This window comes from Microtus pennsylvanicus, chromosome 4 (assembly GCF_037038515.1).
Source record: "Microtus pennsylvanicus isolate mMicPen1 chromosome 4, mMicPen1.hap1, whole genome shotgun sequence".
NCBI classification, from domain to species: Eukaryota; Metazoa; Chordata; class Mammalia; order Rodentia; family Cricetidae; genus Microtus; species Microtus pennsylvanicus.
Genome location: NC_134582.1, coordinates 29677298 through 29682791, shown reverse-complemented (window position 1 = coordinate 29682791; position 5494 = coordinate 29677298). Strand labels below are relative to the sequence as shown.

The following is a 5494-nucleotide window of genomic DNA, read 5'->3' as shown; positions in this document are numbered from 1 at the left end:
CCTGCTTTTCCTCTCAGTGATGCAGGCTTTGCTGAAGCTCAAGGGACATGGAGAAGGAGGAACACAGTATGCAATGACTGTAACAAAAGCCACCAACGAGAGGGACTTAGGGGGATTTCATTTAAATATAATGGAATAAAAGCAAACACAACAAGATAAGAGAAATGGCCAAGAATACCAGGATGCCAAGAACAGTGTCTGTAGAAACATTCACGCAGGACACAGAGAAGGCAAGGAGCATAATAACAAAAAGGGCAGCTTATAGGGCTGGAGAAATGGCTCAGAGGTTAAGAGCATTAGCTGCTCTTCCAGAGGTCCTGAGTTCAATTCCCAGCAACCACTCAGTAGATCACAACCATCTGTAAGGAGATCTGGTGGGCTCTTTTGGTCTGCAGGTATCCATGCAAACAGACTACTGTGTGCATAATAAATAAATATTTTTTAAAAAGAAGGGAAGTCCATACACTGTTTCATCCCGCGTGACTAGAAACATGTTGAGACAGGACTTGGCTCTGCACAGGCAGGAAGGAGAAAAGGGCAAGGGTCCCCAGTAAATCACAGGTGAGTTATGTAGCCTGGAAACAAGAAAGACAAGTGATGCCACCAACAGCCTATGTCACATGTAAAATGAGCTGAGGGAGAGTGGACAAGCATGACCATGACATATGACCACGCCCCCTGACTGAACAAACAATACACGATCATCTCTCTGGTTGGGCTGAGGAGAAAAGCACAGGATGTGGAGGACCCTCACTGATTCAGTCTATGAGACGATGGTCAAAGACTGCTCAGTCTCAATCATGATCCCATGGTCTCCATCAAATCCCCATCATAAGACTCACAAGGGCTGGTGGGCAGGACACCAAGTAGAATCCCCTCTCTTGAGACAGCTCTCCCTCGGGAGCTTTTCTACTTTTCCTGAATAAAACCACCTTTTCTCTTCTGCTTACCTCTTGTTCACCTTTCTTATGCTTGTCGATCCTGAGACAATGAACTGGGGAGTCAGTGACTCAGAGTGACTTTGGTGACATTTGATTATCTGATACCTTAAGCTCCCGAGTTAAGCTCATTGGAACCAAGAGATTCTCCATCATTCTGGGGAGAAAAAAAAAACCCACATCAGTGCCCAGAAAAGAACTGTACACAGGGCTGGAGAGATGGCTCGATCATTGAGTGCATACTGTTTTTCCAGGCATTCAGATCAGACAGTACATAAATATTCTGAGCATCCCAATGTCTCTGACCTCTGTGGGCAGCTGCATCCTCTTCCCCAAAGGTGTGTGCATGCGTGCAGACATGCACACACACATTTTTTTTTAAAAAAAATATTTTTAACAAAATAACCTGTACACCAATATTTAAGAAGGATTAACCATAATCTCAAAACAACCAACTATCAAACGATGAATAAAAAGTATGTCCATCATACTGCTAGTCAGTGGTAAGATAGATTATGTAGTCAGGCCTTGCAAAAAGGGTAAAAAAAAAGGGGGGGAGATTAAAAAAGGGGGTAAAAGGGAATGATGAGGAGTTGCTACTGCTTATGAGTGGATGGGTTCACACTGGAGGATAATGAAAATGTTCCTAAGGTAGCATCATGATGACTGCACAGTCCTGTGAAGAACACAGCTGTGCACTTCCAATATAAATGTGATGGGTGTGTTATGTCTTGATAAAGCGACTACTTAGAGGTACTGTATTATTTCCCTTCAGCTTTTCAGGTTCTTCAATATGGATGGGCCCATCAATATGTCTGAGGCATAGGTCCAGGGGAAAGTAGGAAGGAAAAAAGGAAGAAGGAAACTCAGAAGGACAGATGGAGACGCTGGAAGGAGGCAGATGTAGGAGGAAAAGCAACAGGAGGTACGCTCAGTTATGTTTCAAAATCTTCAGGGAGCTAGAGGGTCAGCTTGGTGACTAAGATCACCTGTTCTTGCAGAGGGACTCGGGTTTGCTTCCCAACACCAACACAGTGACTGAAGTTCCAGGGGATCTGATACCCTCTTCTGACCTCTGAGGGCACTGGGCACATAGGTTATCAGCGTACATGAACTCACACAAAACACTCATATACATAAGATAAATAAGCAAATCTAAAATAATTTAAAACAAACAAACTTTAGGGAGGGCTTGAGATGTAATAAAAGCAGAAGAGTTCTGCCTTGCATACCAATCAGGCATAAGCACAGGAGAGAAAGGCACATGCTTACTATGTCAGTACTGGGGAGGTGGGGCAGAAAGATCAGAAGTTCAAGATTATCCTCAGCTATACAAAGAGTTCCAGGCCAGCTTGGACCATATGAGATAAAGGTGGAGTCGTGGGTGGGGTGGGGTGCAGGGAACAAAGCACCTCAGTGAACAGCTTCATGCTTCCTGCAACCAAAACTCATGCTCCACTGGCGTGGAAACTTATGGAGAGACCTTGAAATGATTCCAGGTCCAAAGGCAGCTCTTGCCAACAGATCCGTAACACAACCAAGGGTTGTATGAGTTCATACAATATATCTTACTATCTCCTTTATTTTCTTGTCTGTTGCATTTCTCTTTTTCTTTAGCATCGTGTAGACGAAAGTTTCTGTCCCGCCAGGTCCTGCAGTCATTCAGTCCTAAAGAAACACACAGAGGCTTATATTAATTATAAACTGACCTTTTAGCTTAGGCTTATTATTAATTAGCTCTTACAACTTAAATTAACCGAAAAATCCTTGTCTATGTTTAGCCAAGTGGCTTGATACCTATTCTCAGTGAAGCATTCTCAACCTGTTCCTGCTGCATTTTCTTATGGGTGTGTTGCTGTAAAAGGAGGCATGCTGTTCTATTCACAGGACACACATGCACGCACGCGCGCACACACACACACACACACACTTCAGTCTAGTCCATACATCAGGCTCCACACGGTATCTTGATAATTCCGTCATTGTCAATCAAGAACCCGAGTTTCTGTATACAGACACACATTTCCTTCAGGGGGAAAATACACTGCTCATTCCAATTTTTCTTCTGTTTCCCTTCTCACATATCACACAGTTTGATTGGCTCATGTGAAATTGTACAAGTTATTAAAAACCAAGGAGCAACCAATATCAAGCAGAGGCAAGATATCTCGGTCACCCCCATCCTGGCTGCCTTTCTCCACTACTACCTTTCTGTGAAAGATGAGGTTCCCTTATAATAAAAATGAAATGTAACTCTCTTACCCTGGCTTTTTGAGAAGTGGTTTCTGCCTATGACTAAAGAGGCTGCACACAACCACAAAATGGCAGCAGCTCAGAAGGTTTATGGGGGGGGGGGCAAATGGCAAACCTTTCCCATAGAAGGTGCCCCTGCCCCAATCATAAACACGGACCTACAGGTGCTGTTATCTTCAATGTACACACGTGAAACCGTGTCCAGCGCTGCGGCATCAGCAAGGACCTAATGCTTCTCAGTGCAGTCGAGTTTTAATATTTTAAATTTGCTTTTAATTTTTACGGCAATGGTTTTTATTATTGCCACCCTAGCAGTTTTTTTGTTTTGATTTGTTTTATTGTTTCTGGGTGGAAACCTTTGAAGTGAGGTGAAGCTGGAGTCATCAAAAAGCCTTTCATCTTTTTCTTTCTCTTTTGCTCACTCAACCGGCTTCCCTTTTCTCTCCATCGTGCCCAAAGCCAGATAACACTCTTCCTGCTGAGAAAATTTGAAAGTCACCACCCAGCTCTGGCAAATGAGGGCTGTCATGGTTTGGGGGATGAGAAAATCTACTGCAGCTCTTGCAGATCTAGAGTTGATAGTGGGTAATTGACAGCCGGAAGGACTTGGTCTCCTGGCAGAGTCAGAAGGAGGGTGAGCCCTGTGGGCTTCATTTGGGCAGAGATAAAACAGGTTTTCATTTGGTACTCACAGAGAGAGCATAATTAACCTTTTAGAAGTTTAAGGATGATCAAATTGTTATTCATTTTGCAAATGAGAAGAAAGAGCTTCTCTTCCTGCCAACAAAATGCCAGTGCAGATTTCAAGGTCACCGGATGATGTCTTTGAGGAAAAGAAAGACACACACACACACACACACACACACACACACACACACACACACACAGATTGAGAATGTCACCATTAAAACAGTCAGGATAAAAAGGAACAAATGTTCTCTTTTGCTTCGCTCTGTGCTAAAAATCAGTGCTATGTTTAGCACATATCCACTTGGGCACCCTGGAGGACAACCGATGACACTAGCCTGTCAGAGGATAGAATATACACCTCCGCCTGATACTGGCAATTTGTTGGTATGTCTTGATGCTTTTGAGAGGTTAGAAGGAAGGGCTTTTGGGGATGTAAACACAGTTTATTGGTGGCTGGTGTAACCCGGTGAGAACTCTGCTTCGCCAGTGACAACTGCCAGGGCTTTAAATGTTGTTCTGTTTTGCTTTGTTTAAGGGTTTAGCCAAGTCAGTGCTGGGAAGGAGGAGGCTTTCCCTAGCTGTGGTGCTGATTGTGACTGATGTGAGTGACCTTATTTTGTAGCTGTGTGTTCTACCGCATTATATACACTTCATCTACTGTTGGCGATTAAGAAAGGAGAATATTCTGGCTGTTTCCATGAAGAACTCTCTCTCTCTCTCTCTCTCTCTTTCTCTCTCTCTTTCTCTCTCTCTTCCTCTCTCTCTCTTATACACATACACACAAATTGATGATAATTCCAGACATAAAGAAAATTCTGCGTTAAAATGCAGAGAACCACTTGATAATTCACACCATTTGTCAGTCTTTTTAAAACACTATTACTGGGTGTGAACCGGGAAGGACGTTGGGGTGGAGGACATTCACGACCATGAGTTCCGGTGCGTTGCCGAAACCTCAGATGCGTGGTCTTCTGGCCAAGCGCCTGCAGGTTCACATTGTTGGCGCTTTCGTAGTGGCCCTGGGAGTGGCTGCTGCCTATAAGTTTGGCGTGGCTGAACCCAGAAAGAAGGCATATGCAGATTTCTACAGGAAGTACAACTCCATGAAGGACTTCGAAGAGATGAGGAAGGCTGGCATCTTCCAGAGTGCAAAGTGACGTCAGAATGTTCAGACTTACTTGGATTGCACTCAAAAGAAGTTCGTCGCTGACCTGTGTTCCCGAACTGTGTGTGAAACATGAATATGTGGGCTAAGGAATAGTTTATCTCAACAAACAATTAACAGTTATATGACAGTAAAAAAAAATAAAAAATAAATAAAACACTATTACTCATTTGCTTTACTATTCTATCTATGTATTCCTCTACCAATTTATCCATCTGCCCACATACCCACCCATCCATCTATCCTCTATTTGTGTCAGTGTTTCCCCTGGTGCACAGTGAGTGTGGGGTAAGCACACATCTATATTTTTACCTATATAAGATTATTATACAGTTATGTATTTATAAAACAGTTAAGAATACAATGTGGGTATATTTTCTCTAAACTCCTGGGTGTGTATGTCCTAAGATACTGATCCCCGCTCACAACAATGATACCGGAATAAAAT

General features: G+C 43.2%; 1 pseudogene; it reads left to right on the top strand.

Annotated features, from left to right (window-relative positions):
* Positions 1–4771: 4771 nt before the first annotated feature.
* LOC142848640 (cytochrome c oxidase subunit 6C-2 pseudogene) lies at positions 4772–5169 on the top strand (annotated as a pseudogene).
* The last annotated feature ends 325 nt before the right edge of the window (positions 5170–5494 follow it).